This window comes from Pituophis catenifer, unplaced genomic scaffold (genome assembly GCF_029215685.1).
Source record: "Pituophis catenifer annectens isolate HBS135680 unplaced genomic scaffold, rPitCat1.0.hap2 SCAF_3, whole genome shotgun sequence".
In the NCBI taxonomy this organism is placed as follows: Eukaryota; Metazoa; Chordata; class Lepidosauria; order Squamata; family Colubridae; genus Pituophis; species Pituophis catenifer.
Genome location: NW_027256883.1, coordinates 39108620 through 39121449, shown reverse-complemented (window position 1 = coordinate 39121449; position 12830 = coordinate 39108620).

Below are 12830 nucleotides of genomic sequence, written 5' to 3'. Positions count from 1 at the left end.
TTTCTTTCCAGCAGTTTAATAACCACAAACTATATGTATAACCCATGTCTATTGGCTCTCAAAATAAGCTTTCGAACTAACAATTGAACTCTTATTAGAAAATCCAAATTAATGATCAAGCATTTCCACGTGTTCTTTTCATGATGTGTTTAAATGGTAATAACAATGAAGCCCCAGAATAAAAGTCTTCACATCGGAAAACATGTATCTGATCCTACATTTTGAAAGATGAAGGGAGGAGCAAAATGGCCATAGAATGACAGCATTTTTAGTGAAATGCTGACAGAATGACAGCATTTTTCTATTTCAGTTCTTAGTTTTCAAATAGCTTACTTGTTTTATTCACATTAATTAGTAGTTTTAGTTCTTATATTGGTATTAGCAATTTAAGAACTTTAGAATTAAGATTAGTTGGTTTTATAGTCTGGAATTCAACAGCTTTAGATACCTGCTGATGATATGAGGCAGCAATGGCTATAGGAAAGTAATGAAAAAGAATTCAGCGGGAAAGACCAAAGGAAGGACAAGATTAAAAAGATACCAAGAGAAAATTTCAAACATTCTGAACACTAAGGCTCCAGACAGCTAAATCTGAACTATTTGTTCCAACGTAAGGACACAGTGTGTAATTTCTCTTGTCCTTCCTGTCTGCCCTCACAATCTTTTCTAATAAAGCCTAGGCCCTATTTGATTAGGAAATGATTTTTCCTTTAGTGATAAGTCTTCTATAGGAGTTATATGGGGGAACCCTTTGAAAGCCACAAGTAATTTAAATGTGAATGTAAAACTTGATTGCTAAGAATTGCCTTTTAACAGCTGCAAGGGTTACAGGTAGTCCTCAACCTATGACCACAAGTGGGACTGGAACCTCTGTCAAGTCTGCCAGCACTTTCAGCTCTTTCATCCCCAGTCTTGCCAGCACTTTCAGCTCCCAGTTCAGGCCAGCACTTTCAGGGCTGCTAGGCTTACTCCTTCCCTCCGGGTGCCTCCTATCGCTCGGAGATGCTTGCAATTCAACAGCTGAGAAGGCTGCCGGCCATCTTATGATGTCATCCTTCCCTTCAGGAATGAGAGTAGGCTGTAGCAGTGGCTGGCAGCCTCCTGGAGGCAGTAGGATCAATTAGCTCGGTGGGCTGTGGCAGTGCTGGCCGTGCCAGGGCTGACACTGTCACTTAATGACACAGTTATTAAAGAAGTCACAGCCAATGTTATGACTTTTTCTTTTACCAGGGTTGTTAAGCGATGCGTAGTGTTTTTAAATGCATCTGGCTTTCCCCATTGATTTTGTCAGAAGTCCCCTAGGAAGGTAGCAAATGGCTACCGTGTGACCCCAGGACACTAAAATTGTAAATTCATGTCAGTTGCTAAACGCTCCATATGACTGTGGGAACATTGCAACAGTCATAAGTGCAAGGACCAGTGGCAAGTTCACTTTTTCAGCACTGTCATCACTTTGGTCCTTAAATAAATGATTGTAATTTGAGGATTACCTGAATTTGAATTTTCGATCAGCTGCTACATACCAATCAGAAAGTAAATGAATTTAAGATTATAATGGAAAGTATAGAACCAAACTTGTTGAAGAGTCAGCCACAAGACTCTACATGTATGAAAATTGTCAGGAATGAGGTTCAGGGATACGGGATTCTGTTCCAAACTGCTATCAATCCTCTTAATGGGGGCAGGTGGCACAAGGGGCAACCAATACTACATTCCTAAGTCTTCAGTGCAGAATATTAGTTAGCATCAATCCCCGGCTTCCCAGATGGCATGGACTTGAAAGAATATTGACTTTTAGGCATTATGCACTTCCTTCAATTTTTTTTTTCAACTTAAAAAACATTTTCTAAGGGCTTTCAAATTACGCTTCTATGTGAGTTTCACAATAGCATTTAGCCTCTGCTAAATTCTGGGAGAAGAGCCAAGCCTGCAAGGGAGGATGGCATAAATCCCAGAGTTCATAATCTCAGCCAGCAATTTTCTACATAGCAGCTCTACCAACTCCAAGGTCAGCCCTGGATAAGCACAAGAGATACAGCACCCTTGATTTAATTAAAGGGAAGATACAAACATCAGTTAATCAACCCTATGAAGAATAAGGAAAAACCAGTTCCGTTGTTTGAACAACGAACAATTGTACACAAACTCAAAGCAGTTAAATCAATGCTTTGGTTAGTGACTGCTGCAACTGAGTCCCTCAATGTTTCATCACTGCCCTCCAGTTGTCCTCCTGTTGAAATGCTGCATTCTCTGAATGCTTAACATCCCCCTAAAAAGTTTTCCAATGTAAATTCATTCAGACAAATGAAGAAAGTGTCAAGTAATTCAATGTAATGCAATCTTTGTATAACCTCCCAGTTCACAGGCAAAAAGCCCTTACAACTGGATTCTCAAGAACAGACTAGTGGAACTTCCGGTCTGGAACCGCGGCACTATAGTCAGGGAAATAGCGGGCTCTAACAATCCTGCGAAACCTCAACTGACAAACCACTGTCCGATCGGTCTTTGGACCGACCCTGTCTTGTAGGGATCGGGGGAGAAGAGGAGCACCTCGGTGGGCCAAGGGGAACAGGCAAGTTCCTCGGAGGCCAGAGGGAATCCTCAAAGTTGGCGATGGGGATAGGCAGCCATGGCGGCTGCCACAAAGCCGCGGCGGACCGTAAAAAGATCGTGCAGGAGGAAAGAAGAAAGAGCGAGTTTCTTGAAGCTGGGTGAGTGACACCAACCCAGGCAAGAAACAATGTAACTATATGGTTTTTAACAAATAAGACCCCAAACTTTAAGTAGTGGCTACAGATTCTTGGAGCTTGAAGATTAAGAAAAAAAAACAATAATTGGAAATAAAGACCCATGACAGACTTTTGTCTTAGTAAAGTTGACTTGGAAGAATTGGCTTTTAACAACTTAGAAAATTGGGTTTCTTTTTTAATTGGAATGGATTGGAGGAATGTCTCTTTGGGAGTTTACTCTTTTGAAAAGTTAATGAAGCTAATGAAGAAAGACAGATGGATGGTTACATAATTGCCATGGAGTCTGCTGTGACTAAGCAGGAGAGTGGATTGAAGAGATCTCCCTTTCGTTTGGAAAAGAAACATTTTAAATGGCTTTTTACCTTGGATTACTTTGAAATTAACATTAGATCTATGGATTTTGGATATTCCTATTCTGTCTTTGGGTGATTTTAGAAAGAAAGAAAGAAGGAAGGAACAGTTTGGACTTTTTACAATGGAAACTAACAAGCCTAGCAAAAAAAAGGTGTGGTGTAGGGACAAAAGAGAGGAAGTTGATGCATTATACATGGAACAGACATCATAAAAGCATTAAAGTAACATACAGAATTTTTTAATTTGAACAGATGGACTTTGAAGTGGAACATTTATGGACAGATAGGAAAAAGAAGAACGAAGGCAGATAAAATTAAATGTAATTAAATTAAAATGTAATATAATTCTTCAGGGTACAATCCAAATTCATAACAGATTATATAATATTTTACCATCCCCTTACTCCATCCCCCATATACTGACCCTTTCTTTCTAATAATGTTATTATATCCCCCTTATACTATACATTTCGGAATAACATTCTACTATAACATTATATAATAACTCCTAATTTAGCATAGTAATATTATTATATCCCCCAATTTAACAATTTCTACTCATGATCTACTCTTTTACTCCTCCCCCATACATATATCTCTTAAATCAAATCTCTTTTTTGTATATTAATATAACATTTCAAAGCAACCTTCCACTATAAAACTATATAATAAATCCTAATTTAACATATATTCAACTCATAGTCTGCCCATTTCCTCCACCCCCATAGATATATCTCTTAACTCAAATCTTTTACATATATTCATATCTAAACATAATATCCCTTTTCTTCAACTAAACAATCAATAAGCTAACCTATCTCCACCCACATTTCTACAAAACTACCATACATAATAATTCTTGATCTCTTTATTCTTTTTTTTCCTTCGCTTAGAAACGCTTATAAAATCATTAAAAATACTTGCAATTTAGGGTCCCAAGTCCAGATCTCATCCTCTTTAATTAAGCAATCTGTTGTTTTCATTGAAAGGCTTGATCTCGTCGCCTGGCTCTGCAAGAAGCAGAGGTCTCCCGAAGCCCGGAGCAGCGGCGAGGGAAATAGGGAGCCTCATCCTGCTTCGTCCCCAAGAGTAAAGGAAAAACTCTGGGGACTTCGCAGAGGGCTCTACCTGTCCTCACCTGCTCTATCTCACATTTCCTTATGGAAATGGAGTTTTTCGAGCCGCCTTTCAGATGTAAAGGCGGCTCTTTACGAGCAACGGGGCTGGCGGTCTCAAAGGACCGTCTGGTGGTGACGGAAGTCAAACCGGAAGCCTCTTCTGGAAATTTTTAACTAGATTGGTAACGTTGATAAATACAGGTTTGTGTCAGGTTCAGTAATTTGCGGAAAGAAAGCAAAGGACACAATCTTGGTTTGCAATTGGTTTATCCTCATCACAAATAACTCCGGCACGAATTGACGATCACCATGTGAAAACAAAGTCAGGGCTAACCGCCCAGTGCTGGCCTTCACCATTTAAGCCTCTCCCCAGCCCCACCCAACCACCCATGTGTGCAATCAACCCATCGCGCAGAAGCCATCAGGCTCCAAACAGCTAGACACATCCAGTGCGCAGGCACCCACCTCAGCTATGTGGCCGCTTCATAGCTGTTCAGCTGAGCTTCAGCAGCAGCAACAGGGTCTGGCCTGTCCTTCCCCATCTGGCCAGCTTTGTGGTGTAACCCGTTGGTCCCGTGAAGCAGTATGGAGCTCGGCAAGTGTGGCACGGCCATGCTCAGTGGTGGGATTTAGCCGGTTCTGTCCAGATGGCAAGAACCAGTAGCGGTGACTGCGGGAGCTCCGCCCACCCGCCTGGACGTAATGATCAACTACTGTGCATGCACAGAAGGCTGTGCGCATGTGCAGATGGCACGTTCACTCACATTTACGAACTGGTAGGGAAGGTGGGTTAACTGTGCTGCTCTCAGTTCCCCGCCAGAATGGCAGTCCCAGCTTCTCCTTTTTCTGCCAGAATGGCAGCCTTGGGCCACTAAGCACACCAGGGCTGACATGTGGCCCCCTACCACGGCGATGGCACCTGGAAAACAAAGGGCACAATGAGATGGTTCCTGGCCACTGACACCCTCCCCCCAGGTTTGGTTGGGTTCTGCTAGTGGAATCTAGCAACCAGCCGGGGTGCCCGCAAATCTGTGCTGTGTACCCACAATGCCTCTGACAATGGGTATCCCTTCCACAGGATGAGATATTGTAACTGGTCTCTGTGCCACCTGGCATCCAATATTTTGTCAATCTCATAATGCTGCTCCCCCCCACAGTTATGGGTGGGTTTTTTTAGGAGGGCCCCCCTTAAAGGAGCTGTCCGAACTGGATGTAGCAAGCTACAATGGAAAACCGTATGGGTTTTCCCTAGTAGTCGCGGGAGTTGGAGCTTCACTGTAACCGGGTTAATGATCTTAACAATTGGGAACAGTCCAATAAACCTAGGGGCTAGTTTCTTGCATGGTACCTTCAACTTAAGGTATTTCGTGGAAAATATACCTGTTGCCCGATATAAAATGGGGTTTGTGGACTCTGTTTTTTGTCTGCCTGGCATTCATAGCGCTCTGCTGATTTCCGTAATGCCTCAGAATGAATTCCACCCAATTAGCAGTCTGGAAGGGGGTGAACACAGTGCTACTGTAAACCGCGTTATTGTAGGTCACCTCAGCAAAGGGGAGTAAGTCAGCCCAGTCAGATTGTTGGTGCTTTACATAGCAGCATAGATACTGCTCTACCATTGTGTTAGCTCTCTCAGTGTTCCTTAGTAGCTGGGTGGAATGCAGAGCTGAGGCCTTAAGAGGACCCTATCATAGTTAGGAACGTACACCAGAACTTAGTGGTGAATTGCACCCCTCGATCAGATACAGTTCTCTGTGGCATGCCATGTAGGCAGTAGATATGGATGATGAACAGTTTCACCGGCTTCCTGGCTGACGGAAGGCCAGAACAAGCCAAAAAGTGGGCTTGCTTGCAAAAGAGGTCTATGACTGTCCAGATCACTGTGTTGCCTTGGCTCTCTGGAAGATCTATGATAAAGTCCATGCCCAGTTCTTCCCATGGTCTGACAGGAGTCGCCACTGGCTGTAGGAGTCCGGGGGGTTTTCCTTGCCACTTTTTTATGGTGGAGCACACAACACAGCTCTGTATGTAGTCTTCTATGCCTTTTTTCATGTGCTGCCACCAGAACTGCCAGTTCATTAGGTGTTAGGGTCTTCAAAAACCTGAAATGCTGGGCCGCTCGGGCACTGTGGCAGTGCTGCAGCACGATCAGATGGTGGGTGCCAGATACGTAGATTTTGGACCCCTTCCATGCTAAGCCGTCCCATTGGGTGAGGAGTTGTTGGTTCTCCTGGAACCATGGATCGTCCAGGAGTGAGGCTTGGATGGAATGGGCCACCTGCTCCTTCAGTTGTGATGTCTCCGTCTCCTGCACCTGCACCTGCTCCTACCTGTCCCCAGTGGTGTGGTGTTGGTGTTATGGCTTGTACCACCTCTTCTCAGTTGCCAGCTTTCTGCGGCTTTCATGACATGGTATCTGCTAAGAAGTTCCTTCCACCTGGGATGTATTTCAGCGTGAAATTGAAGCGTCTGAAGTATAACACCCACCGGACTTGTTTGGGAGATAGTTTTTGTGGTATGTCCAGTACTCAAACAGTGCTGCCCCCTTCCAGTAAGTGTCTCCAGGTCATCAGGGCCCACGGAACTGCAAAGGCCTCCTTCTCCCATATAGCTCATTGCGTTTAGTGTCATTTAGCTTATGGGATGTGTAAGCAAATGGTTGTAGGGTCCCCCCTTCATTGGTTTGCAGAAGAACAGCTTCCACTGCCACGTCGCTAGCGTCAGCTTGTATTACGAATGGCTTAGTGGGATCCAGTTCCCTAGCAAACAGTGTTTTCAGTTGTTCAAAGGCTTGTTGACATGCTAATGTCCACTGCACGGGGTGACCCGGGCACAGTTTTCCAGAAAGATGTTTAGTCCGTAGAAGGTCTGTTAGCAGAAGAGCCATGCAGGCGAAGGATGGAATGAACTGGTGATAGAAATTAGGAAACCCCAGAAGACTCTGCAACTGTTTATGGGTTTTTGGGGCCTGCCAGTCCAACACCGCCTTCCCCTTAGAGGGTCCATTTCCATGCCCTCCAGAGAGATCTGAAATCCTAGGTAGTCCAATTGTGTTTTGTGAAATTCACACTTGGATAACTTTACGCAGAGGTCCACTGCCAACAGTTTGCCTAGTATCTGACGCACCAGGTGGACATGCTCATCCAGGGTTTGGGTATATATTAGAATGTCATCGTAGTAGATGAGCACTACATTATATAGGTATTCTTGCAGGACCTAATTAATGAGCTGCATGAACACAGCTGGGGCCCCTGGCAACCCAGAGGGCATGACCTTGAATTGGTAACTCTCCAATGGGCATTTGAAGGAGTCTTCCATTCATCCCTGGTCTTAATTCTAACCTGATAATAATCCTCCCATAGACCCAATTTTGTAAAGATGTGGCCCTCTGCCAGGTGGGCCAAGATGTCCTTCATGAGTAGAAGGGGGTACATGTTTTCTACACATACTACCTTGACTTCATGGAACTCAACGCATAAGTGCAAGCCCCAATCCTTCTCCCTGAATAGGACTGGAACTGCTGTCTGGGATCTGGCCGGTTATATGCACCCCCTTTCAGATTTTTGTCTATATACTTCCTCATTTCTGCTAACTCCTGAGGGGTCACAGAGTACATTTTGGGCTTCGGCAACCTGGCCCCTGAGAATATCTCTATTGCACAGTCCGTGGGAAGGTGGGGAGGAAGGATGTCACACTCCTTTTCTCCTAACACCTCTTCCAGGTCTTCATATATGGGGGAAAGCCTCTGGTTCACCCGCTGCCCTAGCCACTGCCCTGGTACCTCCTCTGTCACTCCCCTCTCCCGGGTTATGGATGTGCATTTCATGCGGTGGTGAGTTAGGCCCAACCCCTATCTGCAGGTGCCGACAACCCCACACTACCATATTGTGGGGCCCCTCTTATCGAGCCATGCCAGCTCCAGTATGACTTCTTCCATCATTTTTGGGACTTATGAGCTCTTGGTGCGGCCTATTTCTAATGTAACCTGTTCAATAACATGTATCGCAGGCTGGCTACCTGACAAGGAGCCATCCATTTGCTTGAAGTGCATGAGGCGTGACAGTTTCTGTGCCCTCACCCCTAAGCTGGTTGCTGTGGCAGTACTCATGAGGCAACAAATGCACCCCGAGCCAATCGGGCTTTGCACTCTCTATGCCTACTAGCCGTCAACACTACTGAAATCCAAAAGGGTTGGATGGTCATGCTTACCATTGTATCAGTCTCCCCATTGTCATCACTCCCACTGGTGTTGAATCCCTTGTCTGCTCGCCCCTCATGTCAGCCGTGTCCCTGATTGCAGTTGGTGGGCTTGCTTGTTGAGCCCCTCGTGACTTTTCCAGGGTTTTCTTGGCTGTTTTCCTTGCCGTTTCTTGCCATTTTCCCAAGGAGCCCATGGAGGCCTTAAGGCGTGCTTCAGGGCATACCGACACCCGGTGGCCTGGCTTCCCACAGCGAAAACATAGCATTGGTGGCCAAGAGGGTGTGACCTCCTCTGGCAGTGTCACCGGGGTCGGTTGGGCCCTCAGGGCAAAGCTGGTCCTAGGCTTTCTGGGGCTGCATGGTCCACTCCCCCCTCGGCCTAACGTCTTGTAACTCCACTTCCAGCTCCGTAGCTACTTGGAACCAGGCTGCCAGGCAAGCCCTGGTATATACAAGCTTGCAGCAACATGCGGTCAAGGCCAGTCTTAAAGTGGTGCACCAACAAACGTTCTGGCCAGCCCTGCAACTTGCCAGACAGCCTTCAGAATTCCCTTATGTAGTCTGCGACAGGCTTGCCATGTTGCTGGACTGTCAACAACTCCCCCTCTGCTTGCTGGGCCCTGGTATTGTTCTCAAACCATTCCCGAAGGGCTGCTAGGAACAGGGCAGTATCCCCAAACTCCCTGCCATGCTTACTGTATAGATCCGTGACCCAATCTGCAGCCTCACCTTCCAATCCATTGTTTGGCTGCCTACCATTGTGGAGTAACTCCATTCTCCTTCATTGTCTTCCAAGATACGTTGCTCCTGCCACTGGGTGAAATGGCTTCCAGAGGGAAAAAGTGGGAAAGGGAGGCAGAGGGGCCCCAAACCCAACAGTTCCCAAGGAACTCTGCCATTACTCCTGTTCCCCCAGCTCTCTGCCCTGTACTCTTGTAACGCCTCCGGTGCTTCCCGGCTGGCTACGGGGTTTTGGGAAACTGGTCGTTCCTTAGGATGCACGTCCTGTGGAGGGCCTCCAGGATGGCTCCAGGCTCTGCCAGTTCTGCAGCCTCCAAGCCAGCCTCCGTTCCCTCTGCCATGCTGCTAAACACAGCTCTGACTTCCTGTCAGGTTCCGGTAATTTGCAAAGCAAAGGACACAGTCCTGGTTTGCAATTGGTTTATCTTCGTCACAAATAACTCTGGCATGAACTGTGAAAACAAAGTCAGTTTTACTTATTACCTTGCTTTTAGTCCTTTCAAATAATTCTTTGAATTATAAAATACCTAGAATTCTTTTCAATTCTTTGTCCTTTTTTCACAAAATTATTCAAAGCTTTAACAAGTCTTTTTTGTAAATCTAAAATAGCAAAATTATTGAGGTCTCTCTTGGTTTATTTGAATATTCCTTTTAATTAAGATATCAGCCAGTTCCATTTGATGTCCAGTGTAGCTGCTTTTTCCCTAACATTCTTGTAGCCTTTCATTTTTAAATCCACTTTCAAATCAGTTCCTCTTTCATTAACATCTTTGTTATCAAGTCTTATCTATAAAGGTAGACACTCTTAACATTAACTGTCTTGTGAAGAAATATCTTTTAATATATCCTTAAGTGATGCATCATGTGACTGTGCCCAATTTTATAACCTTTTTGTTGCAGTTAAGTGGATATGACTTTCCCCATTGATTTTGCTTGTTGGAAGCTGTCTGGAAAAGTCCCAAGTGGCAATCATGTGATCCGGAACACTGCAACCATCAGATATACATGCTGGTGGCCATGCACCCACATGAGCATCGGGACGTTGCAACAGTCATGTGTGCATGGACCTGTCATAACCCACTTTTTTCAGCACCATCATAACTTTAAATGGTTGTCAAATGAATAGTTCCAAGTTGAAGATTACCTGTAGTGCAATTACTGATACTAAGCAATAATTCAGCTTCTTGACTGTTGTTTCTGTATTATAAAGTTATTAAAAACTAAATGCTGATCCATTATTCTATAAATTATAGCCAGGTTTAGCAACTTCTTGGAATTTTGAAAGTGATCACTTATTACAGTGATTTTTAGACCTATTACAACCTTCTCAGCTGAAAAATTAATATATCAATAACCGCACTTCTGAGATAGTTTGATGTGTCAGCTTACCTTTTCCTGCTTTTGAGTTTTGTGTTTAATTTATAGTCATCATGTACAAGAAGTCTTTAGTTCTTGAATTGTATCTTTTGAGAATTAAACCCTATCAAACTCCTGCCTAAGAAACTGGCTGAGTTCTTATGAAAACCTATTCCTCAATTAGCCAAGACTCTTTTTGTGGTGTGTATTTATTCAAATTATGATGCTCAGTACAATAATTGATTACAACACAGCATTCTTACCAATTTTTTTTAATAGCACCTGTACTATAAATAGAACCTGGACATTAAATATCCAGATTCTCCCTATATATGTTCTTGCATAATAAATGTGTGAAAGAGTCAAGTATGTAAAAAGCTTTACTTTTATCTGTAATAAAATTTGTCTAATATACTAACACAGACATGATATAGAAACATAAATAAAAAGCATGGATTCTACATATTTAGGATGGAAGGGAATACAGGTATTTGCCATTTTTAAAAATTATGCATATTTGTATAAATCAGTATCACCTTGAAAACAAATTCAGAATTGTGTTTAGATTTTATTTTGAAAATGCTAAAATTATAGGCTACAATGTTAATCATGTTTAACCAACATTTTTGCGCTTTCTCTTCCCTAGCAAAAAGACTATTTTTGGAAGAAAATAGAAGCAAAAGCCTTCAGTATAGATTTTAATTGAGAAAGAAATAACACATCTTCTGAGGTTCATGTATGAACTACTGAACAATGGTCTAATATTACATTACAGTTTAAACCTATTTAACATGCTAACAGTTGATGTGCTTGCTAACTAGCAGAAATTTCAAAAGCTAGCAATAAAATCACTCTAGACCAAGCAGACTTGAATTAATGACAAATTGTAGAATAGCAATTAACAAATTATGCAGCTTTTTTGTTAGACAACTAGATTAATTTATTTGAATTCTGATTGTAACATATTTAATCAAAAGAAATCTGCTCAGTAGAATTCAACCTTATTTTCTTAAAGAGGTCTAGATTTTGGCATGGGTTACTCTAGTCATCCGGTGTCGATTCACAAATATGTGAATTGAAATATAGGAGACAAAAAGTGCTCCTAGATAGTGAAATTTTAACAAGTAAAACTGCATCTGAGTAATATAAAAATTATGTTGATTTCTAAACTTGTATTAGAGAATGATTTCAGTAAATGTTCTTATTGCATCTAAATGAACCAATTACATGGATTCAGTTGATTATATAGCAACCTCTAAGCATGTGGGAATTGCTCATGGATAAGCAGGCCTCTTAACTCCCAAAGGAAATTCCAAATAAGGTTTCACATTTTATGTAAATCATTCTGAAATAGCTGGTCCAAATCTGAACTGAGCCACACATTTTAGATGCTGTATACCGAAGAAATTAGGCTACTCTGTTTCAAGTAGAAGTGGTTTCAGGAGTGAATATCAATAGTTGAGAGAAAATAGTGAGAGGTGATGGGAAGTTTAGGACACAGGTGGGCAACGCTTGCTGGAACATCAGTGGTAGCTGAAAGGAGAAGATCTGGGAAAATCGGGCAAACAGGACATGCCATTCTGGAATATCAGTAAAGCTGCTGAGAGGGGAAAAATACAGACTTTTATTTATTCTTTATTAGGAGCAGCAGTGTAGAAATGGAGGAAGGGTTAATATGTACTAATCTTACCCTATTCAAATTTCATCTAAAACCTAGAATAAATAAAGCTAAAACTGAACTGCGAAGGACCTAAGAAAGATTGCCAGAACCTCCAAAATGAAATGGTTTAGTTCTGTGTTGGAAACAAAATATTCTTTCTGATTTATACACATCTCTAATTTTTATTGCCCTAATATAAACCTATAGGGGAATCCATATCATTTTTAACATTTAAAAATGAAAAAATATTCAATTGTGTATTGAAATTCCTAATACTATAGAGAGATTATTTCTATGTTGTGTATTCGTGATAATTTGTAAATATAGCTTTCATTTAGAAGGTAGCTGCTAAGAAACCCTTCATGATTATACAATAAGCAAACATCATTAATATAGATAATAGAACATAAATTGTCTATCCAAGCTGCATGGCTCACTTCCTTCTGCCTATGCAGAAACTAAAAGTTCTATTTTCATCAGTGTAGCATATAGCAAAAATATGAAGCTCCAAACTTAAATTCTTAATAACAAACTTACTGTTGTATTTTTCATGCTATATCATTCTAATTATTTGTTAATGGCAACCAACTAATAAGGGCTTTCTTAATATTTCCAAAACACACCTATTGCATTTTGCTACTATCAATGATAG